We start from the raw sequence: 18,232 nt of genomic DNA on the forward strand, positions 1-18,232 counted from the left end.
GTGTTGACTTACTATTCTGTCTTCCAAGAGACAACATAAAAACTTGTTATTTGATAGGAAATCCTTAGTTGAAGGTAGGAATGAAGAAGTCATTATTATTTAATTGTTTTGCCTCAATGATTTTTTTCCTCCAGTTCCTATGAGGCTATTTAGAATAGTTTCAGAATGGAGAAAAGATTTGTCCAGACAGGCATTTGAGACTTTTCCTCATCTTTCTGTCCAAAGGGCACTAACTACTTCAAATTTCTTTAGCATTTCAGTAAATCCATTAACTTTTCACCCTAGACTTGGAAAATGGCTTTTGATGCTTTAATTCTGCTCCCTGAGGAATCTATAACCATATAATAAACTGTAGTGCTTGAGACATTAATTGTAAGGTATTTCGAAACCAAATTCAGAATTACTATAATGGAAGCATGATAAATAGGTGCTGGAGAAAGCCATAGAAGTTTGTCATTCTTGGCTCTTGCTAATTTTGACATGGTTGGGTAAATTCCTACTGTTGGAAGTGATATACACTAACAAAGGAGCTAAACTAATAACTGTATTTTAAAAAATATTCACTTAAAATATGCTTGATCCTTTTTTTGTTTGAGATTGCCACCCTAATCCTTTACTTAACCTCTGACAAGTCTTTTAAGTACTCTTGGTGTCTCCAGATGCTGTGATGTGCACAGTTTAGAATTTAAAGGAATATCCCAGAAAAAAAGACTCAGTTTCTAAAAAGGAAGGACCAATTATGAAAGCCAGTCTTTACTTTTCTATGCCTCCTTTCACTTCCTGAATCAATCCTGAAAATCAGGAAATACTTCATAGCTTCTCCAGGTTACTCTGAGGGGAGGAAAGAGAATTTGACTGTGTTTTCTTTACTTCCCACACGAGTGTGGTTATTGCAAGGAATGGAGGTCACAGGAGAGCAGCGCCTATCTTATGCCTGGCCTGCTATCTACCATGCTCCACCTGCACACTTCTGTCCATGCACAGTGTGCTGGGACAGTGCCCACCTTGCATCTGACCTTCTGCCTGCTCTCCAGCATTTGGATATTAGGCCCCTCCCAAGGAATTTTATCACTGAGGAACCTGTGTCTCATCTGAGATCTCCAGTCCTTTTTCTCTCTTACCCGACTTTATAGAGGTTCATCTTGTAACCAGGTTAATTTCCTCCACCTTTCTTGTATTTCATAAATGATTTCTCTCCTGTCCAATTTTCAATATTACTGAGGCTCCAAAGGACCTTATCTGGTTAAGGCATTAAATTTTGGTGAATAATAACTTTAAGAAAAGGAAAAATGTGGACGCAAATTCCAACATTATCTACAGTAGTTATTTTATGAAAACAGAATTTCTTAGAATCCTTAAACAAATCAGTGGTTAAGTAAGGATTTATTATATTGTGAGATAGAAATGATTGAGGGAATAGATATGATTACTGATAATGTAGGGTCCATATATAAAATCATAATGGTCTTCTATCAAAAGGTATTGTAGTACATGGCATTTCTTGTCTACTGGGTAATAACAGGAAAAAAGTTTGGCTGGAGAGCTATTATTTACATAAAACCTGAGTTACTGGTATTCTGTTTGAACTGGAATAATAGTTTGAATTTTGTAAATAATACTCACCTTTTTTCACATGTTGTTCATGACTCTCACTTTTCTAATTCTTTTAGATGTCTGTGGTTTTACTTCATTTCTTATTTATGATGGTATTTACTTCTGTTGACTTTCCATTTTGACTTGATTTGACTTACTGGGGCTTTATCTTTTCTATTCACTTCATTTCATAAATATTTTGAACATCTACTTTAAGCAATTGATTCTAAATTTTGTTTGTTTTCTAATCTATTAGTTTTTGCCTCTCCCATTATTAATCCTGTTCACCACTTTCCTTGGACTTGGCTTTTTATCGATGTATTTTGTTTTACATTACTTTGTTTGACTGTGAATTTTTTAACTACTTTATTATTTTTTAAGATTGTATTTATTTTTAGAGAGAAGGGAAGGGAGGGAAAAGAAGCATCAATGTGTGGTTGCCTCTTGCATGCCACCTACTGTGGACTTGGCCCACAACCCGGGCATGTGTCCTGGTGGGGAATTGATCTGGCAACCCTTTGGTTTGAAGGCTGGCACTCATCTACTGAGCCACACCAGCCAGGGCTCTTTTACCACTTTAATGAAGATGTTCATTCAGAGATTTCTTCTTTTTAAAATAATAATATCAGTTAATGTCTGAATCCAGCTCCATCCTATATGTTTAGAGATGGAAATGGCACATTGGTGACTTGTCCTTTACTGCATATTCCGCTGCACAGCCTTTAGTGAACAGGAACATGGGACCCAGTCAATCCCAATTGACTGGACAGGACTGAATATGTGATACCATTGGACCAATCAGGTTTTTCTTTCCTTGAAGATTAGATTTGGAGGAAAAAATGGCTCCAGTCTGGCTGCTGAATTCCAACTGGGTTATAAGAAAAAGTCAGAACTGGAGCTGATATGTTTAACCCATAAACACCTGGAAGAAAAAGTGAGGATACAGGTGAGCCTGTGCACAGAGGCAGGAAGAACCAGAAGACAGAAAAAGTGGTTACCCTGATTTTTCCAAGATTTCCTTTTTCTTCTACAGTGTGGCTTATCTTCTAGTCTCTGATTTCCATTTTATTTAAGCTAGCCAGACTTAGTCTGCTTTCCTGCAACAAAATAACTTCTATCATAGAAATTCTTTCATTTTATTTTAAAAATGCTTTTATTATATTTTGATATTAGTTCACACTTGATTGTTTTTTTAATTTGAAATAGTGAGTCTAGTTCATACATTAACCAGTGGGAAAACTAGCCAGTTTTCCCACATCTCTCTGCACCATGATTTACCTGGTCACAGGTAACAGCAACTTAAATTTTCAATAAAGTTCTTGAATTTCTGGACTTCTTTTAATAACACTTATGATTATTTTAAAGAAAGGAAGAAAGCTATTCAAATACAAAGAGCAAGTATTGGTTTCCTATTGGTGCCGCAACAAATTAACATGGCCCTGGTAGCTGAAGACAAACAATTTATTATCTTACATTTCTGGAGATCACAAATCTGAAATGAGATTTATGGATTAAAATCAGGGTGTTTGCAAAGTTTTATTCCTTCTGGAGGCTCTAGCAAGACTTACACTCTTGCCTCTTCTAGATTCCCAGGGCCACTGTGTCTCTTGGATGTGTCTCCTTCCTCCATCTTCAATGTACATGTCTCTGAGCTTTGCTTCTATCATCATGCACATCTCTTTTCAGCTCCTGACCCTTCTATCTTTCTCTTCTCAGGACCCTTTTGATTACATTGGACCCACCCAGATAAAAGAGTATGATCTCCCCATCTCATAATACCTAACTTATTCATATCTGCAAAGTCTCTTTTAACATTTAAGATAACATATTCACATGTTCTTAGGATTATGACGGAGCTCTTCATGTGGTCATCACTTGGTATGGCACAGGGCATCAGATTAGGGCTACTGATTGATTCTCATGTCAGTTCTATATCTGACTGATCTGAACCAAGCCACTTTAATTCTCTATGCTTTAGTTTCCACATCTGTAAAGTAAGGGACTTATATTAATAACTTTAAAAAAATCTTTCTTTCTAGCCCCATTTTTTCTAAGTCATCACGAATAGCACATAAAATAACACTAAATTGCCACCATAATTCTGGAGGTGGTAATTTTTTTCAAGAGTATCTTACTAATTTTAGCTACTGGGTTTCTATTTTTTGATGAATAAGAAATATTTTTAAACATATTCTATTTTTATTATTTTTTTAGAGAGAGGGAAAGGGAAGGAGTAAGAGAGGGAGAGAAACATAGATGTGAGAGAGAAAAACATGATTCCCCACCTGGGAATCGATTCGGTGATCATTGCTTTGTAGGATAACACCCAACCAACTAAGCTGCACCAGCCAGGGCAACAATTGGGTTTCCTAATTTCAGGCAAGCATTTAAATATTTCTTCTCATTTGACAAAAACAGTGTTCTGCTTCACTATATGTAATTATTATGTCCTTTCCTAATGACATTGTTCCTTGTTCTTATTCAATACTTCCCTTTCTTTCTAATGTGTCTTCTTACTAATTCCCACTCATACTACCCACCTCCTAATTCTCTTGCTTAAAAAAGAAAAAAGCTGTTAAGACTAACTAATGTGTCACTTTTAAGGAAGCTTATTTTAAATTAATATCTCATGGTTTTTCTATTCACTTTTCCATAAATACAGAAGTAAAATCTGCGTCTACCATATCATCACTACCATGACTTGTTCTCTCCTCCCTTGTGTTACCAGGAAAACATGAGCAATAAAACATTTTATTTTTATTTTTTAAGTAGTTAAAAAGCATTGGATTAAAGCATGAACTGTAGTTAAAATATAACATTAAGGAGACAACATATTAGGTTATTTTTAGTAATTAAAAGATTTTCTCATAGTGAGTCAATTAGGTGAGCCAGACTCTGGTCCAGTACTAAGGGAATAGGGAGATAAAGCAAGCACATGTCAGGGGAGGCAGGCTGTAAAATGTTCAGATGAGCTCAGTCTGGAACGGGACATCACAGTGGGAAATTCTAGGAGGAAGCCTTAGAATCAGAAGAGGGTCTGACTATGATCTCTGAACAAATCTCCTTCATACCCCAATTTTGCTTAGAATTGTTGGAAATATTCTGTCCTATTTTCTCTTCATGGTTTCCCATGGAGTCTCTGAGGAAAGGCAAGCATATAAACCTCAGCTTTCCCTACTTTAAACTTTGAGTGTAAACCAGATAACCTCTAAGTCTCCTTCCATCTCTGAAATTGACTATTATTTAAAACAAATTATTCAGTTTTGATATAATCTGGTGACATAGTAGGCTCCTAAACTTCCTCCCACAGATTTACCCACTCCACAGCTACATGATGAGCAAGTCCCTGTAACGGGAATCCAGAAACCAGTTGAATGACTCCTATATGTTGGATTAGGAGAAAATACCTGCATTTTGAAACCCTTGAATGATCCTTGAGGGTATTATGCTAAGTGAAATAAGCCAGGCAGAAAAAGACAACTATGGTATCACTTACATGTGGAAAGAAATCAGGAAGGAAGGACGGGAGGGAGGGAGGAGAGAAGAAAATAAAATAAAAGAGAAAATAAAAGAAAAGACTCGTAGATATAAACAATCTACAAAGCCCTCTGCGGGCTGGGTGGAGGGCAGAAATAGGTACATATTAGTGAAATGATATAAACTTTCAGCTGTAAGATGAATAAGGCCTGAGGATCTAATAGGAAGCCTGGTGACCAAAGTTGATAACACTGTATTGTAAAATTTAAATTTACTGAGAGAGTGCAACTTAAAGGTTATCACCCCCCCACCCGCACACACACCAAAGATAACAATTTGAGGGGATAGATGTGTTAATTTACTTGATGGGGGGAATCCTTTCACAGTATAGATGTATATCAATTTACCACACAGTACACTTTAAATATCTTCTACTTATATCAGTTATTCCATAATAAAGCTGAAATAAAAAGTTATTAAGCTTATAAGAGTAGTTTGAATATTTATGTATTTGCTATTTTGGCTTCTAAGTGTCTCAGTTCTGTCCATCACAGTGGTGAGTCCATGGAAGGACCAAATGTCTGAATCCTTCACCCCCTTCATCCTTTCTTTAGATTAGAATTTTTTCTTCACTGATTTTATTTATTTATTTATTTATTCCTTATCCAAGGGCATGCTTATTGATCTTAGAGAGAGGGGAAGGAAGGGAGGGAGAGAGAGGAAGAGGACATTGATGTAAGAGAGAAACAGGGATTGGTTGCCTCCTTTATGTGCCCTGACAGGGAACCAAACCCAAAGCCTAGTTATGTGCTTTGGCGGGTAATGGAACCTGTGAAAGATGCTCCAACCAACTGAGCCACATCAGCCAGGGCCTCACCAATCTTTATGGAAGGTGATTTTCTTAAGCTTCTTGAAAATTTTACCGTCATGACCATGTTAACCTAGAATGTGTCATCTGGACTGTAAACCAGGAAGAAACCCAGGCCGTATTTACTGTTATTATTCAATATGGCATCCCCATTCAACCTGTGTGCAGAACCAGTGAGTGATGAGAATATTGGTCCTAAATACCAGAATTTATGGCTCAATAAAGGAAAGTATAATTAAGAAATTTAAGCTAAGAAAATTAGCGTAAAAGACATACATACATGTTCAGCTGCTTTCTCTTCAGAAATATGTCTCTTACTGAGGAGAAGGCTCTCTGTAGCCACTGACAGACCCAAGTATCTGTGCCTTATTGCCCAACACCTCACACATGACCTTCTTTTGGGGGGAAAACTCCAATGATTCTCCAGCATGACTAAACTATTTCCACCATATCATCCAGATGCGACTTCACAACTGTAATGTCTACACAAATTTTCCAAGATATTTTCTAAAGAAAGTACTGAGAACTTGACAGAACTTATGTAGTCAATTCATTCTGAAATATAGTAACAACCTGGCTTAATATTTTCTCTTGACAACTTTTAAAATTGATAGTTTTGACTGAGTCTAATTTTCAAGCCATGCAAACTACAGAAGCCTTCGTAATGCCAATAATAGCATGCTGGAGTTAATTACTGACTCAGAAGGGAGAATGCCAACTACTGAATCATCCATAAAGCTCTTGCTACACCTGGGGTTTCCTCTGGATAACTTCCATTCATGTGTTGACAAGACTTGACCTTGGGTGGTTACTAAGATTTGTTGGGACTGTGGCCAAAGGTGCTTACATGCCAGTGGGACAGGCACTGTATTCATTAACCATGTTATTCAGCTCCACATATGGCAAGAAGTGTACTTGGAGTTTTTCACATTAATGCTGACTGAAAGCTTCCAGACAGATTGGCTTTTACTATTGTAGTCCCTTGTGGTGTCCTAGATCCTGTCCCAGTGGGAACCTTAGTGTGTAGCCAAGTTGAAAGACCAAGGCCCAACAATGGGTCACCTAGAAAGAACAAACATTCATTTATTACAGTTAAGATTCAGGCTCAAACCTGGAATATTACATTATACTTTCTGAATGGTTCTGGCAGCAATCCCAGCCAGGGGACCCCAGCTGTGCTCCTGGTTTGTCTGAGGAAAGGTTTGTCTGAGACACAACCTAGAGTGTCTCATTTCTCCTTGAAATGTAAAGTCATTAAGTAAGTAACCTTGAAATTATTGTGAACAATGATGATATTTACATATAGCTTATTAAGGAATGTAAGTATTGTTGACTACTAAGAAATGCATTAACATAATCTACATTATCAAAGACAAAAAAGAGGATAAACCTGATAGATGCTGAAGAAGTATTTGAAAGGATTCAAAATTAGTTTATAAATAAAAGCATTTGGTTATTTTAAAATAGAAGGATTCTTTATTAACATGACACACAATATTATCTCAAGTTCAGAGAAGGATTTTTCCAACAGGCCAATTATTTGTGTATGTAGAGAGTGAAATAATTTGATACTTAATATTTGCAAAAATACCTACTGAAGTAGTCAAATGTAGAAGACAGAAATGTTGAAGTTCTCAACAATATATTTACAGTTTAATGCTGTTTCCATTCTGAAGTATATATTGAACTGCAGGGTTATAACTTTTTTTGTATTTAAAACTTCTACTTGTCTTTTTCTGCCTCTGCTCAAGCAGTAGCCCACCTCATTCTTAATAGAGGTTGCTTAATGCCTAAACAACTAGTGTTCCTATTGAAATAAATAACAAAATAATGATGGCCATTATCATTTGTATTTTAATTGATCTGCCAATGGGGTAAGGCAAGAAAAATAAATATGAGATACAATTGTGAGATTCAAGGATGTAAGATCATTTTATGCTAAGGACATGGTTGTTTACTTTGACAATGCAAGAAAGCAATAACGAAAAATTATTAGGAATAGTGAAAAAGCTCATTAAGGTGATTCATTATAAGACAAATATACCACCCCTGGCTGGTGTGGCTCAGTGGATTGAGTGCCAAACTGGGAACCAAAGGGTTGCTGGTTTGACTCCCAGGCAGGGCACATGCCTGGGTTGTGGGCCAGGTCCCTAGTAGGGGGTGCAGGAGAGGCAACCACACATTGATGTTTCTCTCCTTCTCTTTCTCCCTCCCTTGCCCTCTCTCTAAAAATAAATAAATAATTAAAAAAGATAAATGTACCAAAGTACTCATTTTTCTACCTACCTGTAATAGTAAGTGTTTGAAAACAATAGGAAAAAAATCTCAATTACAATAGCAAACAAAACTATAAATCATCTTGGCATAAATCTAATAAAAAAATGGCTTATATAAGTAGTTATGTATTTCTTTCTGTAAAGACATAAGAAGATTGAATAAATGAAGGCATATGCCATAACCTTGAATTAGAAGCCTCAAAGTTTTATAGATAGTTAATTACAACATTATTGGCATAAAGTCTATGCTAATTCAATTACAATGTGACTAATTTTTATATACCTGGAAGAATTAAGTCTGAATAGATTAACTATTTAAAATAATAAAGCAATTAAGATTTGGGGAAGTCTTTCAAATAAGGTAGGAAATTTAGAACAGTCATAAAGAAAGAATAAAATATTTTGACTACAAAATTTTCAAAAATATTTTATGTCAAATTATGTCTTAAAAATAAAATACAAGTCTATAGAGAAAGAAGATTTACAATGCACATTGTTGATAAAGGATTAATACTTATAATGTACAAAGGGTATTTATAAGAAAAATAACCAAGTAATAAAAATAGTCAAAACAAGTTATAAATTAACAATCATGGAAAAGGAAATACAAGCGACTCGAACAACATACATGTTCGAAGATGATCAATTCTAGGCACGACCAGTGTGACTCAGTTGATTAGGCATTGTCCTGCAAAGCAAAATGTTGCCAGTTCAATACCTGGTCAGGGCACATGTCTGGGTTACAGGTTTGACCCCCAGTTGGGGTACATGCAGAAGGCAGCCAATCGATGTTTTTCTCCCTCACTTACTCCCTCCCTTCTCCTCTCTCTAAAATAAAAAAATAAAAATGAAAAATAAAAATTTTAAAAAGATGATTCATTGTAGCCATATAGTACTAATTCTTATTCATGCCTAGAAGTATTTGGGCAAAATAGTATTACCATAGACTTCTGGTGGAAATGTGAACTGTAACACCCTTTTTTGGAGGAAGCAATCTGGTAATATCTATTTCCAGATATTAACCATCAACCTAGAAATTCGCTTTCTGTGAACATACATAGAAACAAAACTTTGATACCTAGAATATCTGCTCAAAAAGTATTTTTCTGTAGGATTGTTTATACAAGAAAAAGGCCAGCAAGGCTAGCAATTGCTCATCAATAGGAAATAAATGAATATAGTGTGGAACATTCATGCATAGATGTTTATGAGAAAGCATAAGTTAAATCTATATTGATATAAATAATTTTTATTATTCAGTGAGAAAATTAAGATGCAGAGAAATGCTTGCAGAATGACTCCACTTCTGTAGAACAAAAGTCAATTTTTTAAAAACCCTATATATTAGAGCATAGGTAGGTAGATATTTACAATGATTGTGTGAGCATTAATAAAGAGGGGAAGGATATTTATGGCTGCCGGTGGATCATGTTCAAGGTGTAAGGAGAGGAAGGAAAGGAAGATGTCAAGTAAAAGTCTACAGTATACTGTAAAAATAGATATGATTTAGGGAATATAAAATTTAATGTACATTATTGGTTCACACCCTAAAAATTAAGTGTACATGAACTGAAAGATAACATGAGTGGATTAAAGCATTGATTTGCTCAGGCCTGTTATTTCAAATTACAGACATTTTGAATAAAAAATTCAGTGAAAAATGCCAGGAAGATGGAAATTACAATAATAAAGGAAAAATTCTTATAGCTTGTTAATTAAAATATGCTGGTGCTGATAGCTTCTTCAGATTTGAGTTTTCTTGGCTGACAGCGAAATAAAGACCACGCAGAGAAAAGACAAAAAGGAAATGACCTCTGAAGTTCTTCTGAGGATCTAAAATGTTGTTTGTTGCTACTCACGGTAGAGAAGGGATTTGGCCCACTGGGAACCCAGGATCTGAGTGTCCTCCATACTCAACTGCATCTCTGCTTTTTTTTTCAGTTGCAGGAGAATAAACCAAGGTGTCATTCTCAGAGGGAACAGATCAGTTGTGTTTAGAGTGTGGCTGGGAGCCAGAGTAAGAACAATTATTCAGGTACAAACAGACAGGAATCTACTGGGGAAGTCCAGGCACAGCTACTGTTCCTCCAGCCCTTTTGGAGAAGTATCGTGCTTCATTCTTGATTCCCATTCATATACTAACATAAAAGTGCTTGCACCCAGAGGAAGTCCACCATGACACTGTCTCCCCTGGAAGATCCCTTCTGCCTCCCCACACCTGCATTCTTCACTCACCTCACCTCAGAGTACCCCTTCACTCCACCACAGAAATAGCAATGTGCCTTGCAGTGGGTTGTAGGGCATAGTGCCATGCCTGTGTACAGACATGTGTTCCCAAATCAGCTAGGTCCTGAGCTTTAGAGGGGGGTTGCTGGTCACTGACGGCCATGTCATTCCAGTGCAGGGTGTTCAGCATTTGGGGAGAGGGAAGCAGGAGGTGATAGGTGCCTTTCTTCTGCTTAAACATGTACCCAACCCAAGATAAACAGGTGATTTGAAAATAGGATAGTAACATATATTCAAGTAACCATTGCTCCTCTGATTTATTTCAGCAAAGTCTTCTCTGTGTAAAGCAACATTTCTCAAATTTATCTTCTTTCTGAAATGTTCTAAATGCTTTTTTTGTCTTTCATGCTTTATGATGCGCAGCTATTTCTTACAGCCAAATTTTATGCATTCCAAGCTTTACACTTTTTATAAATATTTTAATTCAAATAAAGTAGGTTTTGAAGTTTTATGTTTTTTCCAAAACCAAAAATATAACTACTAATCATTTCTGACTTATTGGTGTTCTCTAAATATCATACACAAAATTAATGGTATAAATCTTGGATCAGGGTGTTAATTTTAAAAATTGCCCTAGACTAAATTTGAGGAACTTTTAAACTTATCTGAAAATATTTGGAAAAAAAGTTAATTTCATCTGAAAATTGCAGCTACAATTGTGTATCTCTATTCTACCTATTTGATATTTTTTCCACATACTAACTGCCTCATTTATCATTTGTGTCTTATCACAAATAGTCACTTCAAATATTACTCTTTTGTTTTACCAATTAGAAATGCTTGTTCTGATTCTGAAGCCAACTATCCTCTCTAAACAAAGGTAAGAGGATCACAGAATGAAAAATATGTGGATTCTTTTCTCTTTTTTTCCACTTTGGCTGGGAGATATGTACACTTAATTAGGTTCAGAAATTTTGTTTCCTCAGAAAGACCAAATCTAGAAGAGAACATTAATAAAATAACTGTGAAAAACTCCAAATTTTCTAAGATTATCCTAAGCTTATTCTCTCGAGCAGACAAGTGTGTGTGTTTGTGTGTATGTGATGAAACAATTGAAAAGACTCTTTAGTAAAACAATTGAGGTGCTGATGATCAAGTCCTGTTCTTCTTCATTTAATTATTGATTTTAGAAATTGAATACAAGAGTTTTCCTTCTACTATCTCTGGGCATTTGGAACTTGTTTTCAGAAAGAAATATTATAAGGCCGTGCTGAATGCTAAAGTTACAATTATCTCCTGAGTTCCACCCCATAATTTTTTAACCAAAAACTGTATTAGATAATTAATACAGTTTTGGAAAATTATAACAAATAAATGGAATTCACATGAATCCTAATATGGTAGCTCATTAGTAAATATATTTACTGATCAAACAGCTTCAAAACTCTGTGTATTTTGGGGTACAAGCTATGAAATACTTCAGTGTATGCCACATCATTGCATCCTTTGACACCTTAAGGGGACTACTTGGCATCATAATTAATGTCTTGTTTCTGTTCCAAACAGCTACTTTAGTTTAGAAATAATCTTCTCAAACCCTCCTTCCTCTTAGCTTACTGAGTCTTGGTTCAATAAGCTTGTTTTTTCTTTAGAGCACAGCAATTCCTGTTTCTATTTCTCCAGCTTTTCCTCAAATTAAGGTCTTAGTGAGAGTGGAGGGCACCTCATTGACGAAACACATTCACCTTCTCTTGTTGGCATCACAATGATCTTATATGTATTCACTGGGTATCCATTCTTCGGTACAACTGTGTAGGGAATTCAAGATGGTTTTAACTATTCAAATATAATTTGTTCATGAATTTTTCCCAAGAAGAGTTAAAGACTAATACATTATTAAAAAGTCATATCTGTGAATATTATATAAGCAAAAAAATATGAAGGATATTAGAAAGGGACAGGTGAAATCTTGAGTCAGAGGAGGAGCCGCTCAGCATAAGGATTGGAGATAGTTCCCTGGAGGTGAACATCAACTGTCTCCTGCAGTAAAACAAACTGCACATGTCCACAAATTCACACAGAAGTCACAACAGTGCATTCCTTTTAGTTGCTACGCTAGTGTTTTCCTCCCCATAACCAAGCTATGCTTTAAGATCATGAACCCATTGCAGCCAGTGTAGACAGGCTTGCCCTTACCTCTGTATGAATAGTTCCATCCGAGTGCTACCTGGTCCCCTAACTGTTATGATCACTTGAGTCTTTTTAACTCTTGATTTCATTGGATCTCTCTCTCTCTCTCTCTCTCTCTCTGTCTGTCTCTCCACTGTTGGCCATTTCTTTACTCCTGAATAGCACCCTCTTTTGAGTCTATTACCCCTCTGAGCACTGTTCCTCATTTTTTTTGTTCGTGTTTCTTCCCTAACAACTTATTTAAAAGCAGATACATTTCAAGTTTTTGTGATTCTCCTAGTTACTCCCTCTCTGTTTCTCCCTGAGTGAGCTCATCAGTTCAATGGTGTCAGTTAGCATTTCCAACCCAAACTTACTCATCTGTTTTGGGCTCAAGTGCTACAGGGCATTGCTAGTTCAGTCTACATAAAGCACTGCTGTAGGGTGGGGTCCTGAAAAAGTGCACAGAGAATTTGCACACACTGTGTTTGTCAGGGAATGCTGTTGGGAACAACATCTTCAGAAGAAAGAGGAAGCATTTCGGATGGAAGGGAAAGGTAAGCTGTGGTACATTCAGAAAGCCTCAGGTAACTTCACAAGGGGCTCTAAATCAGAATGGTCCATCAGTACTGTCTTTAGTTGGGCTGAAGGGGCTGCACTGACCAGCCTGCAGTGCAAGCTGCCCTAGAAAGGGGGCTGGACGTGGGCAAGAATGCTGAAGAGGAATATGGGCAGCCCAGCACAATGTTTAAGACAGGAACCTAGTGTATCCATAAAACTGTATCCATTTTTTTGCCACAAATGTATTACTTCTCTTGCATTTTTATATTTGTTGTATTGTGGTCCTATCCAGGAGCCCATTTCAGATCCGAGGGGATCAATGAGTCCTCACTTAGTCCTCACTTTTGGCAGACCTAAAACCCAAATCTCCCCACCCTCCATTCTGACTTTCCTTTTCCTCCTGCCCCATCTTGTTGGTAGGAGCCTAATGCAGACATACCCTCTCTCAGTTAAACATCTACAGTGGTCTCTTAATCTTTTTATCCTTACCAGAGGACATGTTTTTCATTGCTTTTTGAGAGAGAGGAAGGAAGGGAGAGAAACATTGATTGGTTGCCTCCAATCGATGTGCCCGGACCAGACACTGTAGGCACCCAGACAGAGGACTGAATCAGCAACCTAGGCATGTGCTCTGACTGCAATAGAACCCACAACCTTTTGGTTATGGGACAATGTTACAACAAACTGGACCACACAAGCGAGGGCTGCGGTGGTCTCTTAACTGCTACCTACTGCAGGCTCGTGTCTTGCCTCCCTCCTCTCTATCCTCCACTTCACCTCCGAAGCGGTGTTTCTACAATGTAAAACTAACCACATCAGTCTCCTGTGCAGTCACTGGCTCCCCACTGTCTATACCATGATTAAAGTTCTTATCATGTTGCCCTGGCTGATGTGGTTCTGTTGGTTGGAGTGTTGACCTGTAGCCTAAAGAGTGCAGGTTTGATTCCCAGTCAGGGTACACACCCAGGTTGCAGTTTCAATCCCCAGTCTGGGTGCATTTGGATGTCAGCTGATCAATGTTCCTTTCTCGCATCAATGTTTCTAGCTATCCTTTCTTTTCTCTCTTATGAAATAAGTTCCTCGATGAAGTTGAAGAACTTCTTATTAAGGCAAGAAATTCTTCAGCCTCCTATGAAGTCCACAGTTCAGCCACTGAGAAATGCTTGTATAATGCTTGTATCCCTTGAGTATGTTGGCTGTTACCTGTCTCCCTGCCTTTAGTGGTGTTGCCCCTTTGCCTGGAGGATCCCTCCATCCTACTCTCTTGCCACTAGAGATGCCTATTCATCTTTCATGTCTTTTTTGCTCATTCATCTCTCTTGAATTGTCCCATTCTTTATTTATGACCCCACATGCCCCAACATCCTGCTCTTTATATCTGTAATTCTTTTTTAATTTTATTTTTTCTTTACCATTTATCTGCCCCATGCCTTCTTCCCTGCCCCTCCCCACAGTCACCACACTGTTGTCCATATCTGTGAGTTATATCTGTAATTCTTAGTTGCACTTTTTGTATGCATGACTGCTTGTCTTGCTATTTATATTCACCTGGAAGGCAGAAATTGTATCTGCTTTGTTTCTGAGGAGCCTGGAAGAAAGCACATTAATTAATTATGAAGGGAAGATTAGTAAATAGAGGGAGGGGCCAGTGGCTAACAGTTTGGATCTAAAAAACAAGAAACAAAACAGACAAGCTTGGTTTTATGACTTTTTTCACTGATGCTCAACAGCCTCGTGATAGAAGGGGAAGAGATAATATGAAGGATTCGAAGTGAAGGATGAAAAAATTGGGTCTAATGGAAAGGCACTGTACAGAAGAGATTAAGGCGTCTTTCTACTGAGCGCTTCACTGAAAGCGTGGCCCACAGGGGAGAGTCTGTGTGGGAGAGAAATGAGCCTGCAGTCTGCTGGGTGGGTTGTGCCAACGGGCAACCCGGAAGCTGGAGGGCAAAACAGCAGCAAGAGTAACAGTGAGGCAGTGGGCAGGGAAGGTGGAAAGGAAAATTATTGAGTTTAGAATTTTCAAGATGAAGCAGTTTTGGCTGATGAGAAGGCACAAGTCCCAGTCTTAAATTTAGGTAGCTTAAGGGAAGGACAATAAAAGATGAATTGAAAATCTTTGACGTTAGGGTTCTAACTGGGTTATATTAAAATGACCATTATACCTTGGTTTCCTTGGGCTCATCTTGGATTACACTTGCTGTTCCAGGATAATTATTAATAGTATTTCTCTCACTCACAAAAGTGTCCTGGTTTGCATGATAAATTATATAATCACTCTAGTTGTTATCAACTTGCAAAAACAGCATGATAATACCTCCTGCAGCTGAGATAGCTTTCTGGACTTTGGGAGAAAAATTGGGCTTTCAAAATTAGAATTAAAACATAGTAGAGTTGAAAAATAGTTATTACAATTTAACATGAGATAATAATAATAATAATAATAAAGGCATTTTCAATGCTAACTGTCCTGAAACTGTTTCAGGCTGCAGGTTTACATGGGATTCGGGCAGACGGAAGAAAATTCAAAGCTGTCTGGATGCCTGACATGCCCTTATTCTCCCTCTTCTCTTATACACTAAGTGCACACAAAGGTGGCTGCGTGCCAACATAGACTATCACTGATTATATAACAGATCTTGATTCTGCACATGTGGGCCCCTAAGCACAGTTAGAGAAACACTGCAAAGTTCCAGTTCCCTGGATATCCGGGTGAGGGAGCCTGAATGACTCCATTTTCCCACATTCCACCCCTTTAGGATTCTTCAACGTACAATTTATGCGAGGGTGTCTTCCATGTGGGTCTCTTGGCCAGGAGGGCAAAGCCCTGCCATATACAACAGCTTTATAGACTACAGCAACAAACAACTAGGAGACAGGCACTGCCTCCCAACATGGAAAGGGCCCACTGCCATTCAGTAGTTAAGAATGCTGAGGGCTGGTCATACTGTTGCTCCGCCCCAATGTAGATGTTGGTCCAGGTCATGTTCCATAAGGAATATGCGCTGTTCCACTGGTGCTGTAACCAAGTCCGATTTGCAACCGAAGTCAAAAAGGTACACCATAGGAGGCCAGCAGCCATGATAAGGGGGATTTCAGTGTTAGTTTTTACCCTAGGGGCAAAACCACAAAGCAGTTATTGGAACTAACAATGGCAAATCATGACCCTCAGGCAAGATACAAGCAAGTTACTGGTCAGTCAATAAGATGGTGGCTGGCAGAGGAGGCCTTCCTGGGCGTGAATACCATACCTTTTGTGTCTTGACTGGGGATTCAGCATCTACTTGCAATAAGAGTGAAGAACTCATAATGGGTCATAGAGATATCACAAAGGAGCTGTGGAGAAGTGTTTCATGGTTTGCTGGCCCTGGGTATGTCACCTTTAAGATTGGGGGTCATGTTCCAATCACCCAGGGAACTATTTGCAAGTTTATCTCCACTCCTTGTCCCCAAGGGATAACAAGAGCCACCCAACTCATGTGGGGGGGCCTTTATCTCCCAAGGCCACATCCAAATGGCCATTTGTCCATGCTCCAGGCCCTTAGGTACAAGCCACAGAATGTTTCCTTGTTTCTCCATGCCTGGTTTTAGCAAAGTGTTCCTAGACTATACTTGTAGCTGAATGGGAGCTTCAGTCCAGTGGAACAGTGCTTCCACTGGAGCTGGGCCCACCTCTGACTCCTCTCATTCAGAGTCTAGAGGACAGTCCATAGGCAATTTGTCCAGGCCCCCAATGTAGGGGTGACAGCTGTGGCTCACAGGCCCTGCTTTAATAAGCCATTGTACGGTTCAATCATCCTGGCAGCTTGGGGGCAATAGGCCACATGGAACTTCCAGTCAATCTGCAGGTCTCAGGCCCACTGTCACACCAAAGCCCCTATAAAGTGTGTCCCCTGATCACTTTCAATGATCAAGGTTCTCCCGTAAGCAGCGCATAAATCCTCCAGCACAATAATCCCTGCTTTTTGATTCGGGTGGTGTGTGGGATATGCATCCAAGAGTCTTGTGGTCATGTCCACACACGTGATTGCATACTTATACCCCTCTGAATAAGGTAGGGGCCTGATCGCTTTAACCTGCCACCAGGTTAGCCGTACCCTTCCCTGCACCACCTGCCTGCTAGTTCCCACAGACCTCCGGGGGTACTCTTGTGAGCAGATAGCACAGGTCTCACAAGCTTCCTGGACCTCTGCTAAGTTGACAAGTAACCCCAAGCTTTTGTACTAGAACACATGGTCTTCTGTCCTGCATATATGAGGCAATGGTGCAGCCACTGGGTTACTCCTTTTCCTGATGGGGCCTCAGGCACCATTTCCAGCCATTGCATCTTGCCTAGTGTATCAGCCTAATCATCCCCAGGGGAAGTAAGTGGTACATGTCCAGCGACATGATATACAGTGATTTATTTCTGGTGGCCTAATTCCCAAAAGTCTTGCCACAAGGCCTGCCCCCATAATGGCCTATGCATTATGAGCCACACAGTTTGTAGTTCTGCTCACTGGCTACTCTGACCAACTCCAATGTCAAACCAGACTGTGTCTGTTTCTGGTTGATCAATAGGAATGGCAGGCGATGCCCCTGGGCAGCCAGTATTAATCTATTGATCAGGCCGAAGAATGGCAACTGGCATGGAGACCCCCCTTTGCAGCCAGAACCCCTGGAGCACATCAAGCCCAGGTAACCAGGTAGAGAAACGACATTACACTCAGGGAAGCCACACAGCCTTATATCCCTCCAGTCGACACAGAATTTCATTACGGAAAGTGCATTCTGCCTTGTCACCAGGCGACATTTGTAGGGGTCCATGGATAGCCAATTCCACATGCAGCTTCTGGTCCCTACCCATCCCCCATGCATGGGTTCCTCAGCCCTCCCCCTATTCAAACGTCCAAAAGATATCTTCTCCCTTTTCTCAGGAGGTTGGCACAGCCAAGTGGTCTTTCAGCCGGACAGGATGGGACTCTCAGTTTGGGTCCCCAGTTTTTCCTTCACCTTCTTCTTCAGGGGCCACAGGAAACATTGGTCAGCTTGCAACTATTCCCACAGTTCCAATAAGTAGGCG

The sequence above is a fragment of the Artibeus jamaicensis genome, unplaced genomic scaffold (genome assembly GCF_021234435.1).
Source record: "Artibeus jamaicensis isolate MK-2021 breed Jamaican fruit bat unplaced genomic scaffold, CSHL_Jam_final scaffold_916, whole genome shotgun sequence".
NCBI classification, from domain to species: Eukaryota; Metazoa; Chordata; class Mammalia; order Chiroptera; family Phyllostomidae; genus Artibeus; species Artibeus jamaicensis.